Genomic DNA, 9,497 nt, shown 5'->3' with positions numbered 1-9,497 from the left:
CCTTCTAGAACTATCTTTTTTTCTTTAAGTATCAATAAAACAATGTTGGAAATTAGTAACATAATTATACTGAGTAGGAATAAGACCTCCATTTGTAAAACTTCAACAGTGCTCAGAAACAGTTGTTTTTTAATATGTGTATTTTGTTCCCACACCCTCAAAAAATTTCTGTGATCTTATACTCAGGTACCTTTTTAATACCTTTTCAATATTCATCACTCTCTGCATGGGGTGCTAATATATTTGTTGCATGTCCTCTCACAAGGGATGTAAGAGTTAGTTTGTGAACAGAAGTAAATTTAAAGTCACATGAAGTATTAATATTTTAATATGTTTTGATTGGATGTATTGCTAACAGTTATAGACTTGTACTTCGAATTTTGTCATCTGGAATTGTATGCAGGGTATGAACAAAAGAAGTACTAAAATGGATGCCAATAAACAATTGGAATATTAGTCTGTTTTAACAGGACACAACAATGAACAGTAGTGATTCAGAACATCTACAATCCTGTGTAAAGGGGATGAGGCCCAAAGAGGTAAAACTTTTCAAGGAGTACCACACTGAAATGTTTCTAAGTGCATCATTTGAAGGAGATTATTCAGCTTTGTATTTAGACTAAAGGGTAAAGCCAGTGGATCTGCCTAAAGTTAGACCAATCCCTACTTGGGTACTGTGTGTCTGAACTACTTCTGGATCATTGATCATGCCAAAAGTTGCTATGAAATCTAACAGAGTGACTAAAGAACCTCTTTAGCTTGATTTATTAATAGACAAATCACATTTTCTATGTATCACTCAAAATGCATTTAAATTGGACTGAACATGCAGGAAAAAGTTATATGTCTGAGTTCAGGAAATAAGTGAAATATACTTAACTGACAGCACCAGTACAGAGCAAGACTCTAGTTTGGGGGACAGGACGAGCATGTTTAATTCTGTTAAAAGTCACTCACAGTTTAAGTGGGGGCAGAATATAAAAACATATAATAATATCCCATCATAGCAGTAAGAGGATGGAAGCCTCTATGTTTTAAAAGTAAGTTTTATTTTTATAAATGGCATCTAATCTTTGATTTTCCAACATCCAAATCTGGAGAGATCTGACACTGTACAAAGCTGGCCTTGGCTGTAAGAAAATCAGGCTCTTTCCTAGGACAGCAGTATGCTGGGGGTGTCACAGTTCTGCTGCCTGTTTTGACTGTACCAGAAGACTCGGCCATTTCATTCTTGAAATGAACACTACCAAAGCAGTGATCCCCTGTCTCCTGACCCAGAGAGAAGGATGAGTGGGGCTGTGGTTTTTCTCTTTGGAAATGAGGGGTGAGCCTGAGCTAGGGGTAACAGCAAATGCTTCTAGCAGCAGTTGCCCTCTCTGATCCTTTTTTGATGCTCTGCAGCATCATGGGCAGGAAGCCTTACTCTTAGATTCTGTCTCAGCAACAGCAGTTGACCATCCTTTCCCAAACACTTTACCATCCCACCCACTCTTTGACAGAAACTACTCAAGAGGCATAAGATGGTGTAATGACATAGGATTGGTTGTATGAGAAAAGACAGAAGGAGGAGCTCCTGATGGTCTTCTTGAGATGAAGGAAGGGGAGGATGAAGTCACAGATGTATGGGAAAAGAGGTCTGTGGGTCACAGCCTTGAAATGGACTAGGACAGATGTTCAGTGCTCCAGGTAAGTTTGGAAAGCAGAGGATCAGGCAAAGAAATAGATGAAGGCAAATATCTGACATATTTTGTACATGATGACCCAGTTTAACATCTACTCTGTGTTATATACGAAGTCACTGTTTTGCTTTCATTTTCAAAAATTCCACCCTCTAGATTTCTCATAGTCAATCTGTTCCTTGACAGTATGGAGCATCATTATGAAAGCCCTCCACTTACAGAATTGATACTAGCATAGAAGAGCGAGAACATGTGATTAGTCAAGATAAGTACTATAGCTGGAGTCAGTATTCCCAAACAGGCAAAGCTAATTAGTTATCTGGTGCCAAGAGGTCATACGAGTATCTTGTTTTCAGAATAAGCTAATGCATATGACGTATTTCTACAGTTAATGCCATGCCAGTGTTTTTCTTCTCAATGAACTGAAGTGACATGGTCCATGTTAAAAAGTAAAACTTAGCTCAGCTCTAAGAAATGAACAAATTACTTTCTGTTGTTTTGAAGTGAAAACGTTGTTGCCACTTAGCAAAACACGTAATTTCAATGTCACCATGTTCCACAAGGAAATCAAGCTTCAAGAACATCCCAGGATAGACCAGATAACAGAGGAAACTGGGGAAGAAAGGACAAACAAATGTGCTAAGTATGGGGCATTCTAATGTTGTGCAGATCTAACAGCTACAAGGTAAGAATTTATGATGGTAATTAATGCATAACTAAGCAAGGGATGTCACCAGAGAAATGAAGTTTTCCTACTGACACATTTTTGTACATGAAATTAAATGAAATTATAGGCCTGTTTCACAAAGCGTCTCTTGTGGAAGTCATCTTTTATTTCACTGAAGTTCTCAGTATGGAAATTTTCCAGACTGTCTTTTCAGATAGGTCCTTCTATCTTTACAGATACAGCATATTTGGCTAGCTCTACATTCCCTGGTGTGAGTATAGAAGTTCTTAAGATGGCTTGCTTTTTACCAGAAGCTACTATGCTCTTTGAATTTTTTTTTTTTTTGAGATTTTTGAAATTCCAATGAGGTATGTTCTTAGACCTATTGTGAGTCATCAGTGTGGATTGTTTGGTTTTTGAAAACATAGAATTCCTTGGCACTGTCAAGAGCAACCAGCAAACTTTTGAAGTGGACAACTGTACAGCTTTCTCATTTTTTTGTTTTTAGATTGACTATTATTTGCTGACAATTTTATATTAAAAAAAGAAGCAAATAGAAAAACCTTTTTAAAATATATAAATCATATAAGCTGGAGGAGTGTTTACAACAAAGTAACAAATTTGTTTAATTATCTATAGTAATTACACTGACTAGAGAAAAGGCAAGACTTCAGTTTCATTTACAAGGTATATATTCAGGGAGACTCCAGTGACTTTGAGATAATAAATGTAAACCTTCTTTGAAGGGAAAGAGCTCTGAATTTGGCCCATAGACCTCTTCATAACCCTCAACTGATAAATGACAGCAGCTGATATGTTGACTGATTACTTAATGCCTTTTGAAAACCAAATGTTATAATGTTTACTAAAAATTGGAGGGAATTGCATATTTACTAGATGTACATGAATAATTCATAACAAATAATTTATTCAGTGAATTTTACCTCTTTCTCAAATTGAGAAGATTGTCATTTTCTTGACTATATATTCATTAATTGAACAGCTTCAGTGAATAGCTCTGTCCATTCTCGCAACAGGAGTATGACACAAGGAGTATTCAGAAAACAAAATAGGTTAGTTTTAATTCAGAGAAATAGATAATTTTTTCTGGTATGGTATATTCCTATTAAAAATATTGCTTAGAATATTTCCCATTGAAATGAAAACTGAACAAAATAATTTCTGACACTAACCATCAACTTTTCCTGAAATTTCTTTGCTTCTGTGAACATGAATGTACTTGCTGTTACTTCTACACTTAATGCTGCCCTGAATATGAATTAGACTTTTTTTTATGACAGTTTTTCATAGTGAATTCTAGTTCCTGGGCACTGAACTAAAGATTTCTTCTTTTGGATTATACATTTACTAGTTATATCAAACTTTTGTCTAAATGCAAGGCATTTTTGCTCCATGGTAACCCCTGAATTTTGATCTCCCTGTCCAGAGGTACTGGAGCAAATCACAGGTCTTTTGCTGCCCACACATTCAGATTTTATTTCAACTGAAATCAGACATGAGATGTTGCCGATTCAGATTTCATTGCAATATGCAGGGAAATGGTACCCCAGTTCCCCAATAGGAACACATGCTCTGAGATGGGAGGGAGACTGTTCAGCCAAGTTTATAGAAATAAGCTTCTAGCAAAGTAAGTGTTTGTGCTCTTGACTCTACTCCAGTGAATTTTTCAAGACTTACAAAAACAGGAATATATGTGGAGGATATACAAGGATGTATGTGATAGATATGTTGAAGTACATCCATATCTCCTACCACTTTTGATATAATGTTGAAAACACACTTCCAGCAAGTAAAAAAATAAGGATGGGAAACTCCATCTCCCACAACCCCAGTGAGTATGGTAGCTTCCAGATTATACTGCTGTGGTAAGAACAAGTATTTCCTTCATACTGTGAAGTATAACAGTTGAAAGACAGGACTCAAGCATGTATATTATTCTTGCCTGCAGTCCTCATGTCCTCAGCACAACTGGAGGTGATGAGGAGGTAGAAAGAGGACACAACTGTTGTGGTTCACAATGCCCATAAACTCTTTAAGTTACTTTTACCATTCTCAAGGCCCACTCTGAAAATAGGCTGCTCTGACTACTCACTTTTCCCCCAGAAAATGAATTCAGAACTGAGTTACAAACTGTCTGTCTTCTCTGGTTTCTCAGCAGAGCAGTACAAAAGAAGGTGTCGGATGCATAGTGTGAGCTCATGACTTGTCCCAGAGTTGAGCTACTGTATCACAAATAGAAATATTATCACCACAATTCACAGTCACAGCAGAGAAGCCAAAGAAAGATGCTGGCTTGGAGACTGATGCTTCCTGAAGTACATGGCTCCTTCACACAAGAATATTAGCAGTGCAGTACAGCACTGAATCTGCCATGAATATTTAATAAGTAGTCGCTATGATACTTTGAAGCAGACACAAATCCTTTTCCTCCAGCACTCCTCTCCCTCTGTAAATCTTTAAAGTTCTTATTCATTTTTAAACACATAATAACCACAATAAAAATCTACTATCTTTGATGGGATTGAAATTATTATCTTGGCCTTGTTTTACATGTGTTTTGTTTTGCAGTTGCCGTTGTGTGCAGTGCTAATATTCACAAGCTAAACTACAGCAGGTAGCCTGGAACAACTAGCTATTGCAAGTTTTTCATGGATTTCAGTGGTCTTCATCTACAGGGTAGCCACACTTCAGTACAAAGCAGGACATCGACTATGCTGTTGAAGAATGTATAACACCTTACCAAGAAATCATGACTTTTCTCCCCACCCATGTAGAAGAGTATTCTCTCTTCCTTCTAGAGAGAAGGAGAGAAGGGACCCTCATGTTAATCTCGTTGGATTAACACTGTTGGGCAATTAAAAATGTGATATTTGAGCTTTATCCACCACTGCATAACGCCTAGCCTCAGCAACCCCAGGGTTTAACTAGAAACTATAGAATCATAGAATCACAGAATGGTTTGGGTTGGAAGGGACCTTAAAGATCATTTAGTTCCAACCGCCCTGCCATGGGCAGGGACACCTTTCCACTAGACCACGTTGCTCAAAGCCCCATCCAACCTGGTCTTAAACACTGCCAGGGAGGGGGCATCCATAACTTCCCTGGGCAACCTGTTCCAATGTCTCACCACCCTCACAGGAAAGAATTTCTTCCTAACATCTAATCTAAGTCTACCTTCTTTCAGTTTAAAACTGTTCCCTCTCATCCTGTCACTACATGCCCTTGTAAAAAGTCCCTCTCTAGCTATCCCATAGGCCCCCTTCAGGTGCTGGAAGGCTGCTATAAGATCTCCCTGGAGCCTTCTCCAGGCTGAAGAGCCCCAACTGTCTCAGCCTCTCTTCATAGGAGAGGTGCTTCAGCCCTCTGATCATCTTCGTGGCCCTCCTCTGGACTTGCTCCAGCAGCTCCATGTCCTTCTTATGCTGGGGGCCCTAGAGCTGGATGCAGTACTCCAGGTGGGGTCTCATGAGAGTGGAGTAGAGGTGGAGAATCACCTCCCTCGACCAGCTGGCCACACTGCTTTTGATGCAGCCCAGGATACAGGTGGCCTTCTCGGCTGCAAGCACACATTGCCGGCTCATGTTGAGCTTCTCATCAACCATCACCCCCAAGTCTTTCTCAGGTCTGCTCTCAATCCATTCTCTGCCCAGCCTGTATTTGTGCTTGGGATATATATAGAGAAGGTAAATGTTATTAAACTTATTTGTCTATTTTCAGAACAAGAGTGCCACAGAAAAGCCAAGCACACGTCCACATTTAGTCCACACCCAGGGCTAAAAAATAAGCAGATTTTCTATCACCCGATGTCCCTTCCCCAAATGAGGAAGGGAATTGGGAAAAAGAGGGAGACCTGTAGGTTGAAGTTGAACAGATTTAATGAAATGAAGAAATCAATATAAATGACAACATAAAACAGACAAAACTATACTTATCTACAGAGCACCAGCAAGTTGCTCCAGGAATCACAAAGATGGAGAAGGCAGTAAATGCAAGAAGAGCTCCACCTCTTTCTCACAAGCCCTCTCTTTTATAGTGAACTTGATGTCAATGATATAGAATACACCTGTGGGCCAGCCAGGGTCAGTGGATTTAGCTGCTAAGGGCCTTGATCACCATGGCTGGCCACAAACGGAAACCAAATCCGAATGAAACCAGGACAGCACAAAATAAAAGGGACTTAAAACACAGAAGCACAAAGCTTGCAAATCTTCTGTAGGAGTACGCTGCTCGCTACACTTTGAAGTCATTTAGTCATTTAGCAACATGAAATAAAATATAAAATAAAAGAGTAACTGAAAAGAAAAATCTGCAGAAGTGCTGAATGGCCAGGTTACATAAATTATGTTTAATAAGTCTTGAAGTGGGCTTACCATATTTTCAAAAAATTTTAAGCTTTTGGGAAGTGAAAACTTGAACAAAAAAAAGAAACTGTATTTTGAATTCTGAGATCATACAGATGCTTGTGTTTTCTTTGCTTTATCTTTTGTTTACTTATCATAAGATAATTTAATGTAGTTAGCATAAAATAAATGTATTTCTGAAATAAAACAGGAAGAAAGGTTTATGATTGGCAGAAGAAGAATGAGGCAGCAGTGGGAAAACAGCTGCTTCCTCTGCGTATTTTTCTTTTATGGTATCTGTTACCTTAAGATGTCACTTACTATTTCGTCGTTGGGTATGGGTTGTCACAAAAGGTCTATGTAACCAAAGCTTGCAATGAACTGCACCGTATGTATGCCCTCTCTTCACGCACAGCCATGGCACCAAAGGCGACACCTCACTGCTTTTTGGCTCTGAAGAGATACCTCTGTCTTCCAAAAGTCTCTGGACATCAGTGGGGTATACCCACATGCCTTCAGCCTCTACTGGGCAAGTTATTTTAGGAAGGGATAATTCCTTCTTCTTCCTCATGGCTGAGCAGAAAGGACACAGGATGTCCTTGTTTATGTTAAGAGTGCCAGTAGAGAAAGGGGGATTTTTGTTACACTTTTAAAAGAGAGATTGATTACATTTTGCATAGAAGATGGTCTCTTGCTATGGAACCACCTGTTGAACTGAATGCAACTGAACCCAGAGCAAAGGGGCATAAATACTTTAGTACTTTAAATAACAAGGCTTATTTTTTCCCTTTTTTTTTTTTTAATCTGACCGTGGGCTGACTACCTTAGTGTAGAAATATATCTTCATGCAGGTAACTGTGTTGTCCAATACTAAATTGCACACTAATTGCATCTGCTTTCATTTTGAATATATTAAACTAGCTATTTAAAAACCAACCATCAGGTTTTAACAAATCGTCTCTACCTTTCCAGAAGCATAAGTTGCATTCCTGGCCTGCTTCCTTAGCCAGTCTCTGAGGGAAGACAACAGGCTGTGCCCATATGCTGCTCCTGCCATAGATGGCTAGATGGCCTCAGTGACTCTGCCTCAGTGACTAATCTGGAACATACCTGCATTAGTTTGGTCAGATTTCTCCCATAACTTCAGCAGCAGTGACAGGATCTTTCTGAGGTGTTGCAGTTAAAAATATCCACATGTCTACCACGGTTTGCATTTCCCATTAACCAATTCTCCACGATAGATGCCTATTAAAGGCAGATACAGTCTGGTTTTCTTCCTTGAAGGAACAAAAAATTTGATATATTTGCGTTCAGGAAAGGAACAGAGAGCTGGAGGAGAGGACTGAGAGCTTTCTGTTTCATCAGCTTTAGAGTGTCTTCCAGTCTGTCTGTCAATCAGTGCAGGCCGGTATGACTTGCCTCCGTTAGAGACTAGCAATGAGGAGGCAATTACATCTCAGAGACTTGTACCTGGAGGCATGTATCTCTCAGGGTGGTTCATCATATACACTACTCCTTGCTCAGGGCTGTGCTTACAGGCATGATTTAGCTCACAGGTATTCGAGTTGTCTACTGGGTTGTCTAGTCCTCTCCTACGCCAACAGAAGAGGGCTCCCTTTCATGTATTCTGAAATGCTTTGTCCATTTCCTTTTTGAACTTGACAGCATAAATTACTTTCTCAATTTTGCACACAATTCTGGTCATAGTAATGAACATTCCACTTTTTAGTCAGTCCTCATTTGGATGCAAACTCTGCTCTCAAGATGTGCATGGCTGATCTTGATTAAGATATTCTTCTCTTTTTACATACATAATCCTTTGAAGTTCCATGCGTATGGAGAAAGAATAATATTAGAGTGGAGATCTGCCTTGCAGATTTGAGAGGAAAATTCCAACTTTTTGATTAGGATCATCCTTTTCGAACATGACATAAGCTATTCAGTAGCTTATATTGTATGTTCTACAATAAGGGACAAATTTGCAGTCACTCATGGGATGGGCCAGATTCTCTCATGCCCAGACTGCCTGAACCCTACTTACTTGATTCAAAATGACTGTTTATAAAATAAATTATTTTACAAAAACAAAAATAACATGAGCTGGCTCAGTGACTTACTCAGATTATGCATTCATAGATACAAAAATGATATGTTTAAGAGTTGATTCAGTGTATGCATATGTGTGTGAGAGAGGGACAGAAACAGAGGAGCCTGCTGAAGCTGTAAAATATGTGGGACAGATATTAATCTATTAAGAAATTCTGAACTCTGCTCAGTAAGTCTTTCTGTTTGGCCTTGGAATTTCATGAATCCATTTAGCCAAGGTGGATTGGCTGCAAAAGGATATTGAAAATGCCAGGTACAAATATGTCCCACACTACCAACCATCAAAGAAGTTGCTTCTGTGTGTCTATCAGAATGAGAATTTCAGCATAGTTGTACCCAAAACCTCTTCATGTTGCCTAAGAAAAAGAACCATATCTACAATGTGCTGAAAACAGATACAAGATTATCAATTTTTAAGATTGTTAACCGCATTTAATAATAGTCTATTCCCTGTTGTCAATTTTTAATATGAAAAAGGACAATCTTGGTTTAGTGATTCTAATGTTTAAACAGTAAACTAAACCACTCTTAGATTCCATTCAGTTAAAAGTTATAATTTTGTAGCAATGTGCAATGTCACAGCAGAAACATCACTGCCATGGCCTTCTGGTGGCATTCAAGAAATATTACAAATTGTTGTGCCTCCTTCTAAATCATAAAAACCACATTGTCTCTTTTAAAAGG

The sequence above is a fragment of the Nyctibius grandis genome, chromosome 3 (genome assembly GCF_013368605.1).
Source record: "Nyctibius grandis isolate bNycGra1 chromosome 3, bNycGra1.pri, whole genome shotgun sequence".
Classification (NCBI taxonomy): Eukaryota; Metazoa; Chordata; class Aves; order Nyctibiiformes; family Nyctibiidae; genus Nyctibius; species Nyctibius grandis.
This window is presented reverse-complemented; position numbering follows the sequence as displayed.